Genomic DNA, 26,702 nt, shown 5'->3' with positions numbered 1-26,702 from the left:
TTACCACTCTTCTGCCTTGGAACCAATATGTAGTACCGACTCTAAGACAGAAAATAAAGGTTAAAAAAAAGAATTATATGGAGAAAAGGAGAACTGTGAAGGCAAAACTGTGGCCCTTGCCCAGGAGAGGAAATCTTAGGCTCACCTTACCAGCCTAGATTGTTAGGTTAAGTACAGGGATGTGTTGAAAAATAGGGTTGAAAAATAAATGAGCGGAGAAGCATTTATTAAGCATGGTACTAAGTTCTGGGAATACAAATAGAAAAAAATGAGATGGTATCTGCTTTCAATTAGCTCATACATAATTGGGAGAGGCCTCACATAAAATCAAGAGCAGTTGAAGGACAGATGGAAAGACTCAGAAATCCTGAGTTGAGTGGTAGTGTAGATGCCAAGGCCCAAAGGTCCTTAGATTTCCCAGGTAAGTTAGTTGATGGTGCTGGGGGACCTAAGGGCATAGAGCTGGAGAATATGGTAAGTCCTGGTGATTTTCCATATGATAAGAAGTCACAGAGTTGTTGAATCCCATCTCATCTAATCCTTGTGAGCAGTTAAACATCTTGAGCTAAGGGGGTGGGGAGTAAGGTACCCCTGGGATGCTGGGTCTTCCTCCTACCCCACCATACCAGATTATGGAGGACTCCAGCATGAAATAGTCTGTCATGCAAGAATTATAAGAAAGGAATTGTGTGGGATTTGGGATTCCTGTAATTTATTCATAGAGTGTATAATGGTTGTTGAGTTTTCTTTCCTTTTAACATTTAACAAAACTTTCTTATGATGGATTATGACCAGTGTGATTACTGGGGAGAGTTGGTGCCAGGTTGTTTATTGTTTTTCAGTCATTTTTAACTGGTACCCAACTCTTTATGACTCCATGTAGGGTTTTCTTGGCAAAAATACTAGAACAGTTTGTCATTTCCTTCTATAGCTCATAAAAAAACCCCAAATCAAACCTTTACCTTCTGTCTTTGAATCAATACTAGGTATTGGTTTCAGGGCAGAAGAACAGTAAAGGTGAGGCAATGGGGTTAAGTGACTTGCCCAAAAACACATAAGTAGGAAGTGTCTGATGTCAGATTTCAACCTAGGACCTTTCATTTCCAGTCCTGGCTCTCTATCTAATTAGTCACCTAGTTGCCATCATTCCAGCTCTTTTTACAGATGAGGAAAAAGAGACAGACTTAAGTGACTTGCCCAGGCTCCCACAGCTACTAAGTATTTGAGGTTAGATTTTTAAATCAAGAAGGTGAGTCTTTATTATTCCAGATCTAGTACTTTGTCTACTGAGCCACTTAGCTACCCTACCAGGTTGTTTAGGGGAAAGGATATTGAACAAGTTTCTGGGTGGAGGACTTCCTAAAGTATCCTGCACCCTTTGCAGATCTCTGCCACAAGGAAGGGAGACATCTATGTAATCTATTGACAAATTTAAGAGAGATCAAGGAGAAGCTTTTTAATGCCTTTTGAGTAAGATAGGGGAAACCTGTTTGTACCTCCTTTTTTTTTATCTCTAGCACCTACCACTGCTCTACCTTCATTCCCAACCCTTGGCCTGTCACTAGGCTTTATACATTGCTAATTGAAAACATTCTCTTAATAAATTTTGAGAAGTTGGCAATAAATTTTTGAAGTGGAAAAGCTTTCCATATTTACAAGTTGAACTGCTGAGTACACAACTCATTTGGAAAACATGCCTACAGGAAGGCTGCCATTTTAAAGCAAGACTAGTCCTTTTAAAGATCAAAACTAGTCATTGTGCTTAAGGATAATTCTAGCATATGAATAACATGGAAATAGATTTTGAACAATGGTACATGTATAACCCAGGGGAATTGCTTGTCAACTCTGGGAGGGGGGAGGAAAGAGAAGGGAAAATCATGAATCATGTAATTATGGAAAGTATTCTAAATAAAAAAAAGGATAATTCTAGCTGTTATAGGGGACTGTCAGCTGAAGATCACATCAGGGAAGCCAGAAGGCAGGGGTAATTCCACATGCAAGAGTAAGCATGTCAGATTGTTTTAGATTCTTGGCTAAACTTGGACTCTTCTCATTTTCCTAGAATTTGTCTGACATTAGGGTTCATCTCTTTGCTGCTCCTTGACCTCTGTTGGTAATAATAGGCCATTTTTATATAGCACTTTAAGATTTGGTCAGTGTTTTCTTATTTGATCCTCACAACAGTCTTATGCTATTATTATTGGGCACATCTGGCTACATTTGGGTTATATCCTCACCATTTGACCTTGTGCTGACTGATTAATTTTTTGGCTCATCCCAACTTTTGAATCTGCCCAAATATAGACAAATCACAGACTACGTTGGCAGAGATCCATAGAAATAAATTAATGGATACTTGAAATACAAAAATAAATGCATCAAATTATGGAAAAGGGTGCCCTTCTAAAATAGAGAAGAGAGAATCTAAGAGTTCCTTTGAATGAAACCAGACTGGTTGTAGCCTCTGGAGAGAATGGAGTTCCAAGTATAATGAGTGTAATCAGGGGAACTATCTCCTGCCTCCCAAACAAGAATACATCTGTCACCAATAGTTGTTATCTTAGCCTTGTTCCATGTTTGTAGGTCAGCAAACAAATAGTGTCATAGTATTCTAGAATGACACCCTGGAAGGATTTTCAGAAATTATTATGTCTAACGACAACTAAGAATCAGCAAAGGAAACAATTAGTTTAAAAGAAGAAGTTATTGTAACATGATTTTTGTGGAATAAGGCTGTCTCCCAAACACAATTTATTTTGGGATATATTGGAACACATTTCAATCCTATTTATAGTGGAAATCAAACATTTCAAAAGCAATTAAGTGTATCGTTGTTATGACATTTCAGTCATGTTTGTCTCTTTATGACTCCATTTGGGGTTTTCTTGGTATGGATTCCATTTCCTTTTCCAGTTCATTTTGCAGATAAAGAACTGAGACAAATAGGGTTAAGTGGCTTGTCCAAGATCACACAGCTAGTAAGTGTCTGAGGTCAGATTTGAACTCATGAAGATGTATCTTCCTGATTTTAAGCCCAGTGTTCTATCTACTGTGCCACCTAGCTGTCCACAGGTAGTATATTGGAGAGCATATTTAGATATGGATCGATATTTAGAAGACTGAAGTTCAGATCCCAGCACAGCTACTTATTACATGTGTGACCTTGGGCAAACTACTTAACCTCCTTGGGACTCAGTTCATTATCTGTAAAATGAAAGAGTCAGATTAGATGATCTCTAAGGTCCCTTGCAGCTATAAATCTATGCACTTCAGAGGGAATCATTCCTCTGGTCTCTTGCTTCTTAGAGGAATGTTCTTATTCTAACCGACTCTAATTAAGATCTAGAATTGGTCCTATTACATCCCTTTTTAACTAGGAGTTGTCACCCTATTTTTGCCTCCCTCTGGAGAGGAGACCTAGATATTAAGATGTTAGCCCATCTTACCCCTTTTGAGATGCTTCATGCTTGTGGTCTTTTTCCTAATCTTGATGAAACTCCATTTCCCAGATGGAAAATTGTCATGAGAAGGAAGTTCCAGTCATTTGGAGGAAATTGAAAAGCAGCTACTGGAGACAGGAAGGAAAGATACCCCATATTTAAGCCCTGTGAGTCCTCAGGCAAGATGGACTCATCATTTAAGCTGCCCCATCAGTGTAGGAAGATGTGGTCTGGAAAGCCAGGACCTTTTTAACTCTGCTGATGCTTGTCTCTTCTCGATGCCTGGAGTTCTGATCAGAATTGTATTCTGGAAGAGAAATAAGCAACAGTGAATTCCTTAGGAACTGAGCTGACAAAACCTTCAAGTTCTTTAGGAACTTATTGAAAGAAAATATAGTGGCATATTCACTCTTTTGATATTAACTTGTAAACCTCAAACATATCTGGTTTTGCCATTTTGCTTTCTTAGTTTAATATTTTTTAGAGGTTTCTGGATCATGTTTATGATGGTCACTGGAAAATGGTACTTGTGGACAGTTAGATTGGCAGAGGGGATGCAACTAATCATGGTGAGAGAGATTTTCTTATCCTGAATCATAAGCATTATTTGAAAGTAAAATCTTATCAATAATGTTTATATTGGTAGTTCTTTAAGGAAAGTGTACTATGAGGTTTTTAGGCAATGGTTTCTTATCTATACCGACCTCTATTTTGTTCCTGGCATATTTCTTGTACTGGTTGGGCCACAAATACCATGTCAACTATCCTTGGGTACTGTCTGAAGCTACCCTGGCTCTTGGGTATGTGATTGTCTTCCAGGCAAAGGATCAGTCTATTAAGGAGGATTCTGGCAAGAATATTGCCAACAAATTTGGAACTATGCCCAAAGAGTGCTAAAAGATTGCCTGCCCTTTGATCTAGCCATACCATTGCTGGGTTTGTATCCCAAAGAGATCATAGGGAAAAAGACATATACAAAAATATTTATGGCCATGCTCTTTGTGGTGGCAAAAAACTGGAAAACGAGGGTATGCCCTTCAATTGGGGAATGGCTGAACAAATCGCGGTATCTGTTGGTGATGGAATACTACTGTGCTCAAAGGAATAATGAATTGGAGGAATTCCATGTGAACTGAAATGACCTCCAGGAACTGATGCAGAGTGAAAAGAGCAGAACCAGAAGAACATTGTACACAGAGACTGACACACTCTCGAATGTAATGGACTTCTATACTAGTAAATAGAATGTAATGGACTTCTATACTAGTAGCAATGCAATGACCCAGAACAATTCTGAGGGATTTATGGAAAAGAATGCTACCCTCATTCAGAGGAAGAACTTCAGGAGTGGAAACACAGAAGAAAAACAACTGCTTGAACATATGGATTGATGCAGACATGATTTAGGGTGTAAATTCTAAATGACCAGCCTAGTACAACTATCAATAATGTGGTCTTGATCAATGACACATGAAGAAACCAGTGGAAATGCGCGTTGACTATGGGGGCGGGGTGGAGTAGAGGGAAAAGTAAGAACATGAATCATGTAACCATGGAAAACATTTTTCTAATTAATGAAATTAAAAAAAAGTAAAGTATGGGATTGACATTAAAAAAAAAAAGAATATTGCCAACACTAGGAGAGAGACCCTCTCCCTCCAACAACCATGCTTTTTGCAGGTCAATCCCTTTCTTTTTCCCTTATAGAGATGGACAATAGAGGTATCCTTGCTCTTAGGGCCATGAAGGTGACCCTATGGCACACATGCCAAAGAGGGCACATAAAACCTTTCCATGGGAATGCTCAGGCCCCTGCCTTGGCTGGCTGGGAGGCTGACCTCTCCTACAAATGCAGGGGGTGTGGCATGCTGGGCTGAGTACACAGCTCTTGGTGTGGCCTCTTCCTACTACCCCCTTTCTCCCATGCTCTTGGGAGCTGAGCAGTGGGGGGTGGGTCACATGCCTTACAGCCCCAGGAGCCCAGCAGTGGAGGCAACCACTCCCCTCAGACTGGCAATAGATTCTCCTTCTCTGAACCTATCACCCTGCAAAAGGTACAAAGTCATTTTAATCTTTGTGGACCTTTACTGGGTGAATAGAACAGTTCTTGCTTTCATAAGCAAAGAATTGATTGGGTCTAGGCCCTCCTGATTTGCGCTGACTCTAATAATAAAATAACCCCTTGAGCAAATCTATGGCTCAGCCCCATTCACCAAGCCCTAAGGGGATATGCTAATCAGATCCTCCCTAATCCTTCTAAGGAGGATAGAGACAAAATCACAGCCTTCTTAACCCAAACAGAGGGATTGAACCAGCTAACACCTGGATGGGAGGGTCACTATAGAGTCATCCTATCCAGCCCCACTGCTGTAAAACTGGAAGGGCAGAGTACATGGCCTCGTGTCTCTTGCATTATACCCTTTATCCCTCCTAGAAACAGGTGGTGGTCTTCTCCTGAGTTTTGAACTATGTGCACCTAACTACCTAGGCAGGCCATTCCCTAATTCAATTGGCAGTGGCTAAAGTGGATTCCTTAAAGAGAAGAAAATCCCCTCACCCAGCCTACCAAATTCTTGAAGCTTCCCAGAAATTTGCATCCACTCCAGTGCTAAAGGTAACCTTTCACTTTGAATATCCCTTGGCACATGGGTATAAGTGCTTTGCTAAGGGCTGGATCACTGACCCTTTTCCTTTTAATATGGCTCATGCACTATGTAGAAATTGCACTGGGAACTCTGTCACCTCCAGGAAGGGAATGATGATGTATTCCTCTAATTGTACATACTGGTATCCTCAGAGGCCATGCCCCTGCATGTAGTCAGGGGGCAGAGCACACAGTTGGGGGTGGGGCATGGCACATAATGGAGGGGGGGACAGCACTGGTATGTAGTCTAGGGTGTGTGGAGCATGGCACAGGGTCCCTAAAAAGTTCCAAAAGGTTCCCTGTTATGCCCTGTTTTATGGGATAACCTCCTCTTGACATGTAATCTGGAAGATTTCAGGCTATATTTTCTATAGGCAATTTAAACATATGGTAGACTAGTTAAGCAAGAAGGAGACTTTTTTGGGATGTATAGGATCAGAGATTTTAGAGCTGAAAGAGATTTCAAGGGTCAACTAATCCAACCCTTTTTTTGTATAGGTATGGAAACTGAGGCAGAATGAGAAGCAAGGTAGCAGAGTTGGAAAACTCAGAGACAGGATTTGGACTCAAATCCTTTGCTCTGGAACTGTTCTTTTTGCTGCTCCGTGTTATCTTTACTTTTCACCTCTACTAAGCAATCTAGAGTTGGATAAAATCTCAAAGGTAATTTAATCCTACTTCCTGATATCTGTCATTTCAATTGTGTCCTACTCTTCATGACCCCATTTAAGATTTTCTTTTTTTTCTTTACTTTTCTTTTTAAACCCTTACCTTCTGTATTAGAACCAATACTAATTATTGGTCTGAAGGTAGAAGAGTGGCAAGGACTAGGCAATTTGTATTAAGTAACATGCCCAGGGTCACATAGCAAGGAAGTGTCTGAGGCCAGTTTCAAATCCAGGACCTCCTGTCTCTAGATCTGGCTCTCTATCCATTGAGCCATCTAGCTGCCATTAAAAAATACTGGAGTGGTTTGCCATTTCCTTCTCTAGCTCATTTTACAGATGAGGAAATTAAGTCATAAAGGCCACACAGCTAGGAAGTGTTTGAGGCTGGATTTGAACTTGGGAAGTTGAGTCTTCCTGACACCAGGTCTGGATCTTTATCCATTGTGCCACCTAACTGTCATATTTTATAGGTGAGGAAATAAAGGGTAAGGGAAGTAACTAGCCCAAGGTCATATAAATAGTGTGTGTGTGTGTATGTGTGTGTGTATCCTATGGGGCATTCTTCAGACTTCTTTACACTATCAACTAAAAAGACTTATATGACTCCAATCAAAACCATAAACACACATCTCTATGTCTCTATATCTCTATATATCTATTTATGCTTGCTGCTTTCACTTCCATTCCTCTCATTTCTCAATCTTTTGCATCTGTTTTCTAAGCTAGTCATTCAACTGGAACTGCTCACTGCAGGATTTGGTTAAGAACCCTTTCTGATCTAATAGTGAATAAATGGGCTCCTGCGGCTTACCCAGATAGCTTCATAGATTTAGAACTCAAAGGATTCTTACAGATAATCTAGACCAACACTTCTATTTTATAGATGATGAAACTGGGGCCCCAATAGGTGAAATAACTTGCTTTATAAAGGGTGCCAACATCTAGAGGGTGCTGATAGCCCCACCCTGGGAAAATTTCTCCTTCCCTTGGCAATCACACCCATATAGCCCTCTGTAGCCTTCTCCAGGTGACTACATCTAAAATGAGCTTCTCCTTCTGCCCATTTTGCTCCAGGTACAAAAACGTCCCATTATAATTCTCTTCCAGCTTCCTAGATTTCCATACCACTGTTAAGTGGCAGACTCATGATTTAAATGTTTCTTACTCTGCCATCTTGGCAATGGGAGTCAATTCTCAGGTTCACAATTCGAATCCGGTTTATTGGCTCATGGGATCAAAGATCTAGATCTAGAAGGAGATTCAGAGACCATATAATCCAACCCCCTCTTTTTACAGGTGAGTAAATTGATATAAATGAAGGTTTAGCAATTTGCCCAAGCTTGCTCAGATAGTTGCAGAGGTAGGACTTGAACTGAGGACCTTTGACTGCAGGGTCAGTGTTTTTCCAACTTTCATTTTACAAATCATAAAAATAAAAGATCTAGGCTTTGGAGTTATGAATCTACTATTTGATAAAAAATGTTGGGAAAATTGGAAAGCAATTTTGCAGAAACTAGGTTTAGACCAATATCTTATACTATTTACCAAAAAAAGATCAAATGAATGCATAGGCATAAAGGGACATGTAATAAACAAATTAGAAGAAGAGGGAACATATTAACTATGAAACTTATGGACAGGAGAAGAATTTATAAATAAATAAGAAATAGCCTTGTGAGATATGAAATGGATAATTTTGAATATGTTAAATTAAAAAGGGTTTGTACAAATAAAAACCAATTGGGAAAAAACCTCTTATAGTCAGTTTCTTGGCTAGAGATCTCATATCTAAATCATATAGAGAAATTTGTAAAATTCATAAGAATATGATTAATTATCCAGTTAATAAATGACAAAATATATGAACAGACAGCTTTTGGATAAAGAAATCAAAGCTATATAAAATGTTGTAGATCATTATTGATTAGACAAATGAAAACCAAAACAACTCCGAGATACCATCTCCCACATATCAGATTGGCATAATAAAAAGGGCAAAATGACAAATGTTGGAGGGGATGTGGAAAAATGGGAACACAAGTGAAATACACTGTTGGTAGAAATGTGAACTGATCCAACCATTTTGGAGAACAATCTGGAATTATATCCCAAAAGTTATAAAATCGTATATATTCTTTGATCCAGGAATACCACTATTGGGTTTAAAATTCACTGTCACAAGGATTCACAAGTAATTTGAGTAATTTGTACTCATGCTGCTTTCCTTTTTCTGGAGAATTCTATTTAGTGGTTTCATTATTTTAATCCTTATAGACTAGAAAAAACTTCACAATCACCACTTTTTGTATATGATCACATCTCATCTCAAGAAACCTCTGAAATGTCTAAGTTATTTGCTATCTCTTGCAAATTACCTTTTTTTTTTTTTTTCAGAAAAGACTGGTTGGGCAGTGATGCCCACATGTGATTCTTGCTATTAGGTTAGTAGGCTCTCTTGGTGGATTCCTGGAGCCTGGAAGTTCTGAGCTGCATTAGAAGTAAAGGCCACCTGGTGTCTGTACTGTCTGGCCTCAATATGGTGACTGCCTTCCGCATTCCACAAGAGGAGAGCCCATCAGGCTACCTAAGAGGAACAAACTGGCCCAGGCCAGGTCAAATCACCATTGGGAATATATATCTATATCAATCAGCATTGGGAATGGGCCCATTGTTGTACTTCCAGCCTAGTTGAGATAGGGACACCTTTTCTTGAAGAAGAAAGGAGGAAAGAAGTAGAAAGAAACAAAGAATGAGAGGAGGGAAGAAAGAAAAAGGAGTAGAAAGAGAGGAAGAAAGAAAGGAAAGAAGAAAGGAACAAGAAAGAGAAAGGAAAAGAAAATGAGAAAGGAAGAAAGGAAGGTAAAGAAAAACAAAGAAAGGAAAAGAAATGCTTTTCTTAGTATGTGGGAATGTGGGAGGGAGTAAGAGGAGGGTAAAGGAGAATTTAGCAACTAATCATAAGTGATAGATTCCTCCCTTTTAATTCATTAGTTTTTGGAAGAAAAAAAAAACCCAAACCACAAAAGCCTCACAATTTTTTAATGAACAGTTACTGGGTAGGGTACATAAATGTTCAAAGTGGTGAACTCTGGGAATGTCTGATGATCATCTGTTGTTAATTCCCAGGGAGTGTTTGATTTCTTAAAGTCAGCTGGATTGTGTTAGGACATTAAACTTCCACATCTAGCAAATATGTAAGCACATTGACTGGAATACATGGAGGAAACAGAGAAGGATTTCCAACTTCCTATAAATTACATTTATTTTAAATCTGAAAATGCTTAAAACAGAAAAAAAGATTATTCTAGAAGAAATAACATCGACTAAATTCATATTCACCCTACTTAAGTAGAACTGAAGTCAGGATATGTAGACTCTAGACACAAAACTATATACTCTTTGGTTGGATAAAGTTTTATTTATCAGGGTGAGCCTGATTATGCTTTGGGAGAAGTCAAATTAATTTTTACTAGTTCAGATGATTATTTTATTCTAGTAGAATGATGTGTGATTGAACTCTCCAGGAAAGCTGACATTTTCCGGATGCCATTTCCTTTTGAAATGCTTTAATTCTCACACATCCCCATTTATGGATCAGAGCTGGTCATCCTGCACATGTAAATGTCATGATTTCAATTTTCCTCAAGTATTTCATCTTGGGATAAATTAGTTACTGGGAATTAAACTGTCTTATTGGACTTCTCTGACAGATTGAAAGAAAGCTCTTGTTATCGGAAAAAGTATAAAATGAAGTAAGAAAAAGCTCACAGGGAAAAAAATGTCACAAGGAAGAGTCAAATTTTAGATGAATTGGAAGCAAATTTCAAGAGTTGGGATAGTGAAAGGGTAGAAGTGAATCAAGAGATTTGTCTCTAGCATCAGGGACCAAAAGCCTCCCAAAGAGGTCTCTCCCTTACTCAGTCCTGTCTCTTATAAAGTATTGATGTCACTCCTTCTGGATCTCTCTGGTTGGACAGACTTGACCTCAGTCCGGGTCAGAGCCCAGTCTTCCAGATTCTAGGAGTCATGTAGGACAAGGACCAGCCTCTTCCAGGATGCCAGGGCATCCTCTGGTGTCCTTTTATATTATACACGTGTGCCCAGTCAAAGGGTGGGGCTCATACCAACCAAAATGGCTTTTTGTATGGAATAAGAGGTGCATAATTCATACATTATCTATCTATCTATCTATCTATCTATCTATCTATCTATCTATCTATCTCTGCCTGTCTGTCTATATCTATAAGGAGCTAGACAGTGCAGTAAATAGAGTAATGGGCCTGGAGTCTGAAAGACTCATCTTCCTGACTTAAGATCTTGCTTTAGATACTTTTAGCTGTGTGAGCCTGGGCAAGTGATTTAATCCTGTTTGCCTCAGTTTTCTCATTTATAAAGTGAACCGGAGAAAGAAATGGCAAACCACTACAGTATCTTTGCCAAAAAAACTCCAAATAAGATTATAAAGAGTTGGACACAACTTAAATAATTGAACAATAACGTTTATCTTTTCTCTCTTTGTTTCTCTGTCTTCTCTCTCTCTCTCTCTCTCTCTCTCTCTCTCCTCTCTCTCTCTCTCTCTCTCCTCTCTCTCTCTCTCTCTCTCTCTCTCTCTCTCTCTCTCTCTCTCTCTCTCTCTCTCTCTCTCTCTCTCTCTCTTTCTCTCCATTCTTTGGATTGCGGGCAATTCAAACTTCTGAGACCCCTACAGAGACAGATATTTCTTGGAATTTTTGCAATCTTGAACAAATCTTGGCCTCAGTTTCCTCATCTGCAAAATAATAAGGTTGGACTAGATGATTTCTAAAGTTCCCTCCAGCTTTAAATCTGTGATAATAATATATTTGTGGTATCTCTAGTCCAGTTAGAATTTATGTTTGGAACCACCATGCTAAATTCTAAATATTCTAAATCACCAAAAAAAGATTCAAGTATACTTGAAACAATACTAACATGTTTAAGAAGTATTTTCCACAAAGGATTAAATGCAAATGGATTCCTAGTTAATGCTCAAAGGTCCAAAAAATTAAATTCACTAGAATGCCTGGGGAATGATCAATACTAGCTCATTCCCCAGATACTTTGATTGATTAAAATGGTGCTTCTACTATTTTAGAGTTTCTAGCCTCAAACTTCTCTATTGATACACAGGTCACATACATCTTAAGTTCAGGAATGGTAAAAGAATTCAGAAAGTGTAGAATAGGTTCCCTTTTACTAGAAAGCTTAAAGGGTCACATAACTACTACTGCTCAAGACCACTGCAAAGCATGTCCTTACCACTAACAATAGAGCAATAAACTTCTATGAAAATAAATTTAAAAAAGCACAGGAGGAACATGACAAATGTTTATTGTTTGATTATTGATTGAAAGAAAGAAGGTTAAGAGACTTGCCCAGTGTCATACAGCTAGGCAGTGTCTTACAAGAGAATTCAACCTAGGAAGATGAGTCTTAATGACTCCAGGTTCAGCACTCTAACTATTGTCCTACCTAGTAGTACCTATGTCTGTCTGTCTGTCTGTCTGTCTGTCTATCTATCTATCTGTCTGTCTGTCTATCTATTTATCTATCTATCTGTCTGTCTCTGTCAGTCTGTCTGTCTATTTATCCATCCATCCATTTATTTATCTATCTGTCTATCTATCTATCTATCTATCTATCTATCTATCTATCTATCTATCTNTATCTATCTGTCTATCTATCTATCTATCTATCTATCTATCTATCTATCTATCTATCTATCTATCTATATCTGTCAGTCAGTCTGTCAGTCTATCTAGCTATATGTATGTATCTATGTATCTATGTATCTATCTATCCAACTATCCATCCATCCATCTGTCTGTCTGTCTATATCTATAGGGATATAGGCTAATTTTCTGATAAGGGAAATATTTGCTATCATGTGATTGCCTCAGCCAAAACCTCATTCACTCCCCTAACCATTTCTTCTTTTTCTAACACACTAAAGACTACCTAAGCTATGTAGGCAATAGATGGAGTTTTGGATCCAGCATCAGAGGCCTTAGGTTTTATCCCTGGCTCTATTGCTATTGGCTATGTGACTTTGGGCAAGTGATGATCTCAGCCTCAGTCTCCTTGTTTGTAAAGTGGAAATAAAAACACCTGTAATACTTGTCTCCTGGGACTGATGTGAAGTTCAAATGGGATAATCAATATCAGGTGCTTTGCAAGCCTTCAAGTGTATAAATGGAAGCTATTATTGATATAGTAAGTACTGAATTTTTATGAGAAAGAGAGGGGGCAGCTGGGTGGCTCAGTGGATTGAGAGCTGGGAGGTCCTAGGTTCAAATCTGGCCTCAGACACGTTCCAGCTGTGTGACCCTAGGCAAGTCACTTGACCCCTATTGCCTACCCTTACCACTCTTCAGCTTTGGAACCAATACACAGTATTGACTCCAAGAGGAAAGATAAGGGTTTTACATAAAAAGAGAAAGAGAGAATTCTGATTCTCTCAGCCTGTCAGTACATTTATTGAGGAGCCATCGTGTGGTAAGATTGTAATAGGACTTGTGGAGCTGTGGGGAATGTGGTGAAAGAAGTAAAAGGTGTTTTTCCTACCATTAAAGATCTTATAGATCATAAACCCAGAGCAGGGAGGCACCTAAGAGGTCATTCAGTCTTTTCATTATGCAGATGAGTAAAGTGAGGACTGAAAGGGTAAGTAACTTGCCCAAGATCAGGTTGTTAGCATCAGAATGGTTTTTGAACCCAGATCCTCAGACACCAGAATTAGTATTCTTTCCAAGCCAACAAAAGAATAGTTACCAAAATATGCTATAGATTTATAGAGATAATTGATGGAATGGATTAGAGGTCACTTTTCTCTAGAGGGTTTTGAGAAGAGAATAAACTGAAATTAGGTAGGGGAAGGATGAGCAGATGTCTCACCAGAGCTCACTCATTGGATCTATTAGATGATAAACACCTGTGGGCAGGTATAGTTTGGTCAGTGTGTGTGTATGTGTGTGTGTGTGTATGCTACACATGCTTAATAGCACCGACTTATGTATTAGGTACATAGTAGGCACTCAATAAATTAATTGATCGAGGTGTATGGGATAATAGGATTATAGGATATTATATTTGATGCTGGAAAGGACCTTAGACATCATCTAATCCAACTCCATTTAACAGATGAAGAAATTGAAGATTCTGAGAAATTAATGGACTTGTCTAAGATCATATGTTGTCTAAGACCACACTTATTCTAAAAATGGTTTTTTTTGCTTTGTTTTGTTTTTTAAAACTGAGCAAGAAAGAAAATTAAAAGGTACCATAACTGATGAGAGATATCCAGGATTGAGTTTAAGGACTGGTTTAAAAGAGAAGTATTTCTAGAGGGTAGGGTGGTATATGGAGAAGAAAAAGTTCTGCTTCGGTCTTGAAAACCACTCATCCATCAAATAGCTTTATAAAATGGAGATAGTGTTTTTTCATTTCATGAGAGTGGCCTGAGAGATAATTAGAAAAATAGGTTCTTATTTTAAAAAAATAAAGAATACAAAAAATCATAAATACAAGAAATTAACCTCATCACCTTTTGACATATATAAATAATATTCCAAAAGATGTATTGCCAACAAACTTTTTAGCAATGGCTGGAAAAAAGTCCTTCCTGCTCCTGGAAATCATTACAGAGACATTTGAGTTATGGAAGAGCAAGAGCTGATATGGTAAACAGCTTTTCAATGGTGGATTTTTAAAGCTAGTGACCAATTAGAGATGTCTGATACAATCTGTCAGGTACTTCTAGACCCCAGAATCCATAGAGACCTGAGCTAATGGATGGAATGAAACATTACTTAACCCCAAGTCTGAGGACAAGAGCTAGAATATCTAATCTTGGAAAGAGAATGACTCTTGCATAATGGCAGAAATGAACTGTAACTTAATAGAGGAACTTTGTTTTCTGCTCTCTGAAATAAAGGAATCTGCTTATAGCCTGGTTCATGCCAGGGTGCCAGAGACATTAAGCACTTCTTAGGTCAGAATTTAAGTATTCAAAATTTTGTTAAGAAGAAATTCAGTTATAAGGAAATCTCATCCTGAGAAGTTTCTTTCCGTCTTCTTTTCCATTTCAGGACCATATTAGAAGTGAGAGGTCAACTAATGTCAACTCTTTGGACTGACACTGGAGTCAGAGATGATGGGACCATAACTTTAGAGCTGGAGGGGACCCTGAAGGTCATTTAGTCCAACTTTCTCATTTTATAGAAAAGGAACATTGAACTTCAGAAAAACTAAGTTCCTTAGCCAAGGTAACATAGGAAATTAAGGAGCAGAGAGCTAAGATGTTTCCCCTAAAGTCCTTGATCCTTGCCAAAGCTGTAAAGGGCTATAAATCCTACAATAAATGGAGTTCTCAAAAGATGATTATAATTTTCACTAGACCAAGTAGTTGTGAATAATTTCTGAAGATAGGTTGATGTATCTGTACCTGTTTTGTTAAAGATAAAAAAAGCATTTATTAAGCACTTTGTGCCAGGCACAAAGGAATGCAAATACAATGAAACAAGATAATCCCTGTCCTCAAGATGCTTACATTCTAATGGAGGAATGCAACATCTCAGAGGTATTGCAGGTTTGGATCCAGAAAACTACAATAAAGTGAGTCATGAATTTTTTGGTTACTAGTACATATAAAAGTTATGTTTACACTATACTGTAGTTTATGAAGTATGCGATAATATTGTGTCTAAAGAAACCCCAATGTACATATCTTAATTAAAATATTTTATTTCTAAAAAATGCTAACTATCACCTGAACATTCAGCAAACCTTAATCTTTTTGCTGGTGTTGGGTCTTGCCTCTTTGTTGATGGGTGCTGAACGATCAGGGTGGTGGATTCTGAAGTTTGGGGTGGCTGTGGCAGTTAAAAAAATAAGACAATAATGACATTTGCCTCATCAAGTGACTCTTTTACTTGAACACTTAGAGGCCATTGTAGGTTATTAATTGCCCTCATCTGAATATTATTGTGCCTCAGGGAATAGGGAAGGCAGAGAAGATGGAGAGAGTGTGGGATTGACTGATTGGTGGTACAGTCAGAACACACGTTTATCAACATTTATTTGCCTTCTTACATGGGTACAGTTTTTGGATCCCTGAAACTATTATAATAGTAACATAAAAAATCACTGTTCAAAAATCACCATAAAAATATGTTAATAATGATTACAATAATCCACAATGCACAATGCCACAACCCTTCAATTTGTTAAAAATATAATATTTGGGAAGTCAAATAAAGATAAGCACAATAAAATAAGGTATACCTGTATGTAAATCTGGTGGGGAGGGGGTTGAGAGGCTAGGCGAGTGAAGGAGGTACATGCCAGTGGCATAGCAGGAAATGGGGGGAAGGAAAAAAGATGTCTGAAATCCAGTTAAGATGGGCTAAATCTGTCTTATCTTGTCAAAATTTAGAATAACTCCAAGGGGCAGAGTCCCATTTTTTAGTAGGAAGAAAGTTGAGATGATGAACCAAAAGGAGTGTTGATAGCATGTTGGATGATGTCCATTTAAAAACAAAGCATTTATTGTTTTGGTGCCACAACTGCATAATCACCTTTGGGATTCTCTTTGGGAACCTTAATAGGTCTCCAGTCAATGGCATAATATAAAGAATTTGTCACCCAAGTCAAGTCTGAAATAGTGAGACCTTTACAGTATGTCTGATGTACAGGATTCAGGAGGCAATCCTCAAAGTGATGATCCAAATAGTCTAGAGATGAAGACTATCTCAAACCAACAATTTTGAAGGGGACAACCTTTATTTTTTTGTATTAATTCTGCCATTGCTAAAATGCCAACTGGTCCAACCTCCTAGACATAGGCTTATGAATGTGAGAGTAGAATTGGTGGTGTAATTGATAGTTTGAGTCTTTCCTTCCCTCTCTTTCCTCTCCCAACCTGCCTCTCCCTAGCCCTTTAGTGCCTGAGTTCAGACTGTACTTTCAAGGAAAAAACTGAATCAATCAATAAGAATCAATAAATGTTTATGAAGCACCTATTGGTAGCTAGGTGCCAAAGTGGATAAAGTGCCAAGCCTGGAGTCAGGAAGTCTCATCTTCCTGTGTTCAAATCGAGCTTCGGACATTTCTTAGCTGTGTGTGATTCTGGGTAAGTCACTTTTCCCTGCTTGCCTCAGTTTCCTCCTCTGTAAAATGAGCTGAAGAAGGAAATAGAAAACCATTCTAGTATCTTTACCAAGGAATCTTCAAGTGGGGTCACAAGGAGTCTCTGACATGACTGAAAAATGCCTAAACAACAACAATAAAGCACCTATTATGTGCCAGATGATGGGGATACAAAAAGAGGGAAAAGACAGTCCCTAGCCTCAAGGAGTTTACAGTTTAATGGGGGGAGACAACATGTAGACACATATATACAAAGCAAGATATAGACAGGATGAATAAGAAGTAATTAAGAGAGGAAGGCACAAGAATTAAGAGACATTGGTGAAAGCTTCCAGGAAAAGATGGGATTCAAGCTGAAACTTAAAGGAAGCCAAAGGGGTCAGTATTCAGAATTGGGAGAAGAGTTTTCTAGGCATGGAGGATAGCCAGAGAAAATGCCCAGAGTTGAGAGATGTTTTTAGAACAGCCAGGAGGTCAGTGTCATTGGGTCTAAGTGTGTGTTTTGGGAACTAAGGTGCAAGAAGACTGGCAAGGAAGCAGGGGAATAGGCGATGAAGGGCTTTTAATGCCCAACAGAGCATTTTGTATTTGCTCATGGAGGCAATAGGCAACCACAGGAGTTTATTGAGTGGGGGAGTGACAAGATCAGAACTGCACTTTAGGAAAATCAATTATGTGGCTGAATGGAGTATGGACAGAGATGGACATGAGGCAGGCAGACCCACTTGCAGGCTTTTGCAATAGAATGGTCATGAAGAGATAAGGGTCTTCACCAGAGTGGTGGTGATGTCACAGGAGGGAAGCGGATCCATTCAAGAGATGTTGCGAAGATGGAACCATGGCAATGGATTGGATATGAGGGTAAGAGCTGATGTGAATTTTTTTGCCACTACTTCGTAGTTGGATTTTCTTTTCCAGACTATTGTCCTCTTCAAAGGCCCCTTCTCTGTGGGAGTCTCCCATGCTAAGGGCTTTCTGCAGTTTGGGGAACCAGTTATTTCAGGCCATGATTCACAGAGTGCCTGAGTCTGAAAGGGATCCTCTCTCCCACTGTGGTTGATAGGGAGACTGGAGTGTATGGAGTATCTGGGAGGACTAGCACCTCTGGTGGGAGAGCTTTCTGAATCCTTTTCAGGGCTGTTCAACTACCTTTGGTATCCAACTCTCACCCAACTCTCAGTGGCTCCAAGCTAGCATTGTTCAGTGGCCATACCTTGGCTAACTGTCTCGGCAGACAGGTTAAGGCAGGTGGAGGGTAACTGACAGGGATCCAATCTATGGTGAATTAGAGGCATGATTATAGCAAGCATGTGGAGACTTCCCCAGATGGAAGAGAGATAGATAACAATTTGTTCCAATGGCCAAAAAGGTGGTGGAAGTATTGTGGAGTGCCTTAGAGCTTGGTCAGACATCAAAGATGCCAAGGTCATCCACTGGTTTCTGGGCCATTGCCAGAAGGAGTGAGGCTGACAATTTGGTGTAATTCTGCCTCACTTAAAGCCAATTCACTTGCAAATCAAGACATCATTTATTATGTCACTAGTCCTCTTTGAAATTCATTCTTTTGTGACAAGATTCTAGTGAGGAGCTTTTTGGAACTTTGATGCATCTTTAGACTAGGGAGAAATAATTAGCCATACACATTTATTGAGAATCCCAGAAAACAAATCTCTGTTCTGGAGAATGCAAAGAATGTCTAGAGGTGTGCTGGACCTAATGTTAATCGGTTCAGGAGAGACAATTGTTAAATTTCCAGTGTGAGCAATTATACCTCTGAAATTGGCAAGCACCACAAATTAGGGCTTGATTTATTGTTTTGTTGATGGGAGGAAAAAAGTATTTATTTAGGACATGCACTCCAGGCAATGTGCTAAGCCTTATATAGATATTGTTAATTGATTCTCATAATAATTCTGGGAGGTGCTAGTATTAACTCCATTTTATAGATGAGGAAACCACAGCAAAAGGTTAAGTGACTTGCCCAAGGTATTAAGTGTCTAAGGCCATATCTGAACTCAGGTCTTTCTGACTCCAGGACCAGCACTCTGCGCTATTATACCACTCAGTAGCCTAGATAGAGTACTGGACTTGGAGGCAGGAAGACTTATGTTCGAATCCCCACAAAACACCTAAGAGAGCAGCTACTAGCTGTGTGATTCCAGGCAAATCACTTAACTCTTCTCTGCCTTGGTTTCCTCATCTGTAAAATGAACTGGAGATGGAAATGGCAAATCACTCCAGTGTCTTTGCTAAGAAAATCCCAAATGGAGTCACAGAGTCAGACCTGACTGAAACAACCAAGCAACCATAAAAAGTATTTACTAGATGGGTGATTGAGCAAGATATTTAATCTCTATCATTTTAATAGTACCTATCTCACAAGATTGATGTCAGAATCAAATGGGATAATATATGTACGATGCTTTGAAAACTTTAAAGGACACTATCCATTGTGGCTATTATCATTGTCATCAAGGATAGAAGGGCTTGAATGCAGACAATATGGCAGCATGGAAGAGAAGGGAAGGGAAGAGAAGGGAAAGGGACAGAAGGGAAAGGAAGGAAGGAAGGACACACGATGCAAGGAACATGAATGGCTGTGGATCTGGCTTGTTAGGAAGGGGAGGGATTGAAGGGTACTCTTCCTTTTTATTTTTGGCTTTGTTTTCTTTTCACCTGCCTTTGGGATGGTTTGTGTGAATCCATTTTCTCTTCCAATGCTGTTCAAAGAATATGACTTGTTTGACTTTGTGTTTGATCGAGAGCATGTGTATTTTTTTCTTTTTCTTTTCAATCTATCATCCTCTTTTTAAGGGATGCCAAGCCAGCTGTGCAAGGCTTTTCTTGGAATCAAACCAAGGACCTATTGAAATGCTTCTAAAATGTGCTGCCTTCCATCACCACAAAGTTGTGTTGCTCATGCTGTGGACATTTTTTTCCCTTTATGTGATAACAGTATCTTTTGGTGATCAAACACTAGGGGCTTTGAGGTTGACATTTGGTTTTGATTTAAGCATGGAGGATGATACAAGCTCTCCTGTCCATAATGACCAAGAGAGAGCTGCTCTTTCCTCTGGGCTTCAATCTCATGTGGCTATTAGTTGGACTTTTGGGTCTATATATTATAGATAGTTATCTGTGCCTAATTTTTGTGACTCTCCTCTACTGTAGGCTTCCTCAGGGCAGAGGGCTAGGACTCACTCTACATCTCTGTTTCACAACACCTAGCAGAAGACCATGAAGAGAAGAAACTTTACAAATGCCTACTACATGCCTGGCACATAATAGGTGCATAATAAATGGAAATGATTGAAGCTTTTAAAATTTTTTCTCTGAATTTTGAATGCTTTAACAGTCATTTTGGCCTAGATTTCATCAGCATTGAGTAACTCTCAATTTGGAAATTCTCTCCACAGATGCAGATCTGTGACTGGTCTGCAATTTATAGTCTTAGAGAGTTACCCAGGACCACTGAGAGGGTAAGTGATGTGTCCAAGGTCTCAGAGCTAATATATGTCAGAGAGAGGCAGGACTTGACTTGAGCCAAAACCCAATTTTCCTATGAATCATTTATTAAATGAATCATTTCTATTTGAGATGTTATACATTAAATGAAAGCTGCAGTAAGTGATTTGAAAAGAAATGGGCCAAGTGGAATGGTCTTGGACTTGCCTGTCTGCCATAGTAGAAATAAATGAATGGTGAAATGGATGTTTGGTCTATTAGATAGATTACTAGGGGATGGAAATGTTTAAGTGAGGAAATACCCAGTATTGAGCTCTATGTCAGAAGCTCTATGTCAGAATGTGAGCTCCTCAGGGCAAGCACTGTCTCACCCACATGTTTGTATCCCTAAGTGCCAAGGACAGTACACAACTAATAGCAGGTGATTAATAAGTACTTGTTAATTGATTAGACACTATGGGGGCCATAGATGTATCTATATCTATATATGTATATATATTTACACATTTATATATCTACAAAGAGATGTATATATATACATATACATAGAGATGTGTATATACACATATATACAGATGTGTTTATACATGCACATATGTATAAGTATATACATATATACATATAGAACTATATATATTTGACTTGAGTACCTATTCTGTTCTCATCCTATTCACATACCAGGTAAATCACCAAAAAATCAAAATATTAACATTTAATTGACCCTCAGGCTCAAAGTTTTAAAGCTGGAAGAGTCTTCAGAGACTGTAGACTTCATCCTTCTCATTATTTTACAGATTAGGCAACTGACAGCCAGATAGGCTATATAACTTGTCCAAGGTCATGTATGAAGTAAAAGCACCCAGAGATGAGATTTGAACTTGGTCTTTGGATTCCAGAGTTAGTATTTCCATGTTGCCATGCTGTTTGGCCAATCATTCTAACAAGACAAAATCATCAGAAAAGCTCATGCCATAAAAACTTTCTTGATCTCTCACAACAATAGTCTCTGGTTTATCAATTACTGAAATGAAGCTCTGCCTCAATAGCTATCACAGGAGATAATAAATGTAAAATGCTTTGCAAACCTCAGAGCATCTCTGTCTCTCTCTTGATGTAGACAGATATAGATAAACATAGATCCATATTGTAAGACTAAAATTAATATACAATACATCTAAATATTATATTTTATAAGATCTATTAATACTCACTTCAAGTAAAGGAATTAAAACATAATTATCTAACAAAATGAAACCACATGCCCCAACTTTTCTACCTGCTCAAAAACCCCACATCCACAGCTGCCACCACAGGAAGAGAAGAGGGTGAGAGGTGGAACTACATAGATTTCATATCCTGCCTATGTCAGCACGTAATGATAAGAGGAGAATAGGGTGCTGGAAAATGGAGTCCTGGGGTACAAAATTCTAATATATATACACATATACCCCCCCCATGTTTTTCATTCTGGAATGAATAAAATAAAAAGGATTAGTAAGGTACAGAACCTGAATGTTAGCAAGGCGACAATAAGAGCTCATGTAGCTGCCCACAATAATTCTAAGTTGTCAAGCCTAGACAAACCACACAGCCTCAAGAGACTGACAAGAAAGGACTAACAAGAGAGGATTGCTGAGCTGCTATTCATTATTTAAAAAATGAAGAGGAGAAATGCCATAAGCTCCAAGCTTAGATCTAGTTTTCCAAAAATAAAATGAAGAAGGCAGCATCTCCAAACTATCTGGCAAAATTCTAGAATGCATTTTTATGAATATGATTTTGAACATTTGGAAAGGAAAATTGTGATTTCTGAAAACCATCATAGTATTGTCAGGAACAGGTCATGTCAGACATAACTAATTTCATTTTTGAACAAGGTTACTAGTCTAGTATTTCAGGGAAATGCCATTATTTCATCCAACTATTTAACAGTCTCTCAGGCTGTTCTTGTGGATGGGATAAAGAAATATGCACTAGAAGTAAAACACTTAACTAGAGTTGGAAAGATTGAATGGTTAGGACCAAAGAGTCCACTAATGGATCAATGCCAATATGGAAGGAGGTCTATGATGAAATGATCCAGAGATCTATTCTTAGCTCTTTTTTTTGGATGGTTTTTGCCAGTGTTTACAAATTAATTCAGTCACTTGAAAGAAGGCATAGATGGATTGCTTATCAGATTCATAGTTTGGTAGTTACTTTGAATGCTAAAATCAGGGTACAAAAAGATCTTGTAAGTTAAAAAAATGGACTGATTTTAAAAGATTTAATAAAAATGTTAATAGGCATAAACGTGAAATAAACATGAACATTTAGATTAAATAGTTTCACAAGTACGGGAGGAGGAAGGTATTACTAGGCCATAGACAGATCATATTCAAAATACTCCCCCTTACCCAAACCCTGATCCGTCTTCTTTTTCTTCAAAATTCAGCTCATTATGTCTTCTCTTTTCTTGTCGAGGCTTCTCTGATTCTCCCCTCTCCCCTTTGTGAGTACTTTCTCTTCAAACTATCTTTTCTCTATGAATCTCTGTGCATCTGGTTACTTGACTGAGGATTCAAATATAAGCTCTTTGAAGGCGGGCATAGTGGTTAAGGACTTAGATTTGGGAAGATGAAGGTTTAAATCTAGACTTAAGCATTGGCTTGCTTTGTGACTTTGGATAAATCGCTCCCCTTTTGAGTCTCAACTTCCTCATCTGTAAAATGAGAGAGTTAGATTCAACAACTTCTTGTGATCCTTCAAGCTCTTAAATCTGTCATCTTGTGATCTATGATTTAGGGGTGCACTCTCTTATTTTTGTATCCCCAGTACCCAGAACCCAGAACCCTGCCTTACTCACATGGACACTTAACAAATATTTGTCAACTGAATTTTGTAGATGGGAGTATAGAGACTCAGAGAGGAATAGTCGTCTGAACAAGTGAAAAATATCAGTAAATATATATTTCCTGATGAAAACTGAAAAATTAAAGTATAGAGAATAGTAATGTATATTTAAAAGGGGTTGATTAAAAATGGGTGCAATTCACATTGAATATAAATAGAAACTTGCATCTTATTAATCTCCACAGCCAGCACTCGGCACATTCTCACATCTCTTTGCCATTTTTTGCATGGTAAAAGAGAAAGCTTTTTAAAGAATTGTCACTTGAATGCTGTATGTTTCCTCTTGCCCACTTACTGTTCATTTTTAGCTGGCACTGTCCCACCTCCAGTGTTTTTGCTTCCTCTTGCTGACGTCCTTCTCTGTCTAATAGCTCTGGCTCATCCCTCCTCTGTTCTACTTCTTTTCTCATGTGACTAAGGATGGGTAAGGGGCTGACATGGATACATGAAGTGAAGTTTTCCTTCCTGTTTGACTCAAACCACTGGTCCCCTGCAAGACTACTATTTTAGGCTCAGGGATCAGCTGACAGAAGCATCTCAATGAACAGAGATTCACAGATTTCTTGTCTTTACTTCCTCCTCCTCATTCTTTGCTTTCTTCCCAGTGATTTGCTATTAATAAAAAGGATGGTGAGTGAGCAGTGTGCTAGGACTTTGATGCAGCTTTGGAATTAGTAAACTCAAGAAGCATTTGCTTGCGTAGGGAGAGAGATGTGGGGTGTGGGTGCCATTCATAAAAAACTATATTTACTCAGCTAGATTTTACCAGTCATACCGAGGAAGCCCCTAGGGACAAAAAAACTATACAACCTCATTATGTCCTTTTGGTTACAAATGTCTAGGAGCCCTTCTTTAAACTCGGACAGGATTCAGTTAGCAATTCAAGATTTTCTTATATCAGGCAATGCTAAAAATCTCTTGGGAACCTTAATCACTTCATAGCACTTGACCCCATCGGTTTTTTAAAGCTCTGCTGACCCACAGGATGTTCTGCTTGAAGACTCAAGAGTGTGAAGGAGGTATTGAAGTTGGACAGGAAGCATTTCAGGCAGGAAGCATCACTTGCAGAGCCGAAACTTTAGCTCTAGTGTCCTGAAATGTCCAATTATTGTTCAATCGATCCTTCTTTTCTTTAGATGCTAGAGGATCACCAAAGTCTCCTTGCACTTACCCTTGAATTGCAAGAATCAATATCCTTGCTCTGTTCCGTGCCACTGTTTACTTCTATCTTCCTGTAACCTTCCTTATAGGTTGCATGGATGAACAAGTTGTTGGGCTACTGAGTCTTAGCTAGTTGCTTGTAACTTGAACTTCCCTATAATTGGTCTCCATCATTACTAACACTCCAGCGTGCCCCTAGAGTTCTTTGTAATTGCTTTGTACTTAGGCAAACAGGAAGTGATGCCAATAGCCTAAATCTTTAGTCCTCTAAGCCAACTCAGACTTTAGCATAGTCCTCAATGCCCTTATTAAAAATTATTTAAAAATATTTTCCATGTTTACATGATTAATTTTCTTTCCCTCCCAGAGCCGATAAGCAATTCCACTGGGCTGTACAAATGTTGTCACTTGATACCTATTTCCATATTATTCATATTCACTATAGAGTGCTTTAAAAGCCTAACCTTTAATCACATCCCCTTATATATATGTAATCCTCAATGCCTTTTAAGGAGAAATTAACTATGGGGAGAAAGGATTATGATATTGCTCTTGTCACAAACCCTCTGACCTCCGACTTCTCTAAGTAAAAGAGGCCAATCCATTGTTCCATTCCTAACTTTTTTTTTTTCTCTAAGGTCTTGACTTTGGGTCTGAGTGAACAGTGTTGGTCTTGTTCCTTGCCTCTGTGCCCTATAAATGCAAAGATGTTTTGGAACTCATTGAAGCAGAATTTCCCCAAATTAGATGACTCTTTATAGCTCTGTAATCATTTTCAGATCAACCTACTCTTCCAAATCTTACACTTTCTGTTCCAACTTAAGACCAATTAAGTGTGCCCTCAACTCCAAATAATATATCACACCTCTTCAGTCTTGCTATCCTCTGACTTCCTTGGGTTTTATTGTTTCTCTCTCTTTTAGTCCCTGTAGAAGCCCATGAATTTCTCCTTTGTGCAGAATGTCAGACCGGGTGAGTATGGAATGTACTTTCCTTCTTATCCCAGTACCATCAAATTACCTTTCTTGTCTTTGCAAGCACCCTTGTCAAGTGGTTTTAGGCTTTGCAGTTTCCAGACTGCATCATTCCAAAAGTTATTCCTTTATAGTCTTTCAGAAGCTATCATTGTAAAACATTCTAGTTTGTAATAATGTCATTCATCTAGTGACTCAGTCACACTTCTGATCCAAATTTCCCTTTTTTTCTTCCAGAAAGATATGGGTCCTTTCCTGAGAAGGCTACTAATTTAGTCCTGTGATTTCACTGTGATGCAGCAGACCCAAGCTCAGCTCCAAGTCCTGGGGAGTATGGAGGCCCATCAGAATTTATAGCTGTGTCTAGTCCTTCAAATAGCTTTTTTTTTTCTTGGATTAGTCATGATACTCTTTTCAGCTTCTCACACTTGGATTAATAGTTATAAGCTTCCTTTCATCTTCTGTGAGGGGCTTAGTCATCAGTTTCCTCAAAACTCATTTTCCCCAGGAATTTTAGAATAGTCTATTGGTCCATTACAGAAAATGTTAGTCCCATTATAGGACCAAATATTGGTCCTATCATAGAAAATAGACAAGGTTCTTCTGTGTTCTTATAAATGTCTAGTGAGTATTTCACATATCCTCAAAGTATCTATAGGAACCCAAAGAATGTCCTCAGTTTTTTATCTTTTAAGGAATATGTCACTCTTTTAACTAAAATTCCTTTATGTAGTTCTAGTTGCATCACTATGTACCAGTGTTCCAAGGATGCAACCTCCATGCTACTCATATCAGATTCTGTATTCCATATAGATACAATAATATGATGGCTATCAGTGTTTAAGTAGACAGTTTTCCCAAAGCAGTAGGGTTGAATCATGAAGAAAACACTTCAGAAAACTGACTGACCTTTTGGTCTGAAAACAAAAGAGAAATGGCAAATTTTTCCTCCAGTGGATCCTAGCAATGCCAGAGATCCCATATGAACCAGTAAAGTTGCACTAGCTTGAGTAGGCTAAGGACTGGAAATGTTTGATCAAGAGGGAATGAGTCATCAAGTATTCAGAAGGTTTGCACAGCTTCTAGAATTATTGTTTTGTGTGCCAACAAGTGAAGCTGTGGATCTAGGGACAAAAGAGCTAGAGAACCGTTAACTAGCTAAGAAGTTTATTGGTCTCAGCTATTGTCAGAACTATAGCACTTTTCTGAGGAAGAGCAAATAGATGGCTGTACATAGGACAGAAGAAACTGGGGGAGTGGTGAGGAGCTCCTGGGCCAAAGATGGATGAAA

This window comes from Gracilinanus agilis, chromosome 1 (genome assembly GCF_016433145.1).
Source record: "Gracilinanus agilis isolate LMUSP501 chromosome 1, AgileGrace, whole genome shotgun sequence".
In the NCBI taxonomy this organism is placed as follows: Eukaryota; Metazoa; Chordata; class Mammalia; order Didelphimorphia; family Didelphidae; genus Gracilinanus; species Gracilinanus agilis.
Note: the sequence above shows the minus strand (reverse complement) of the source record.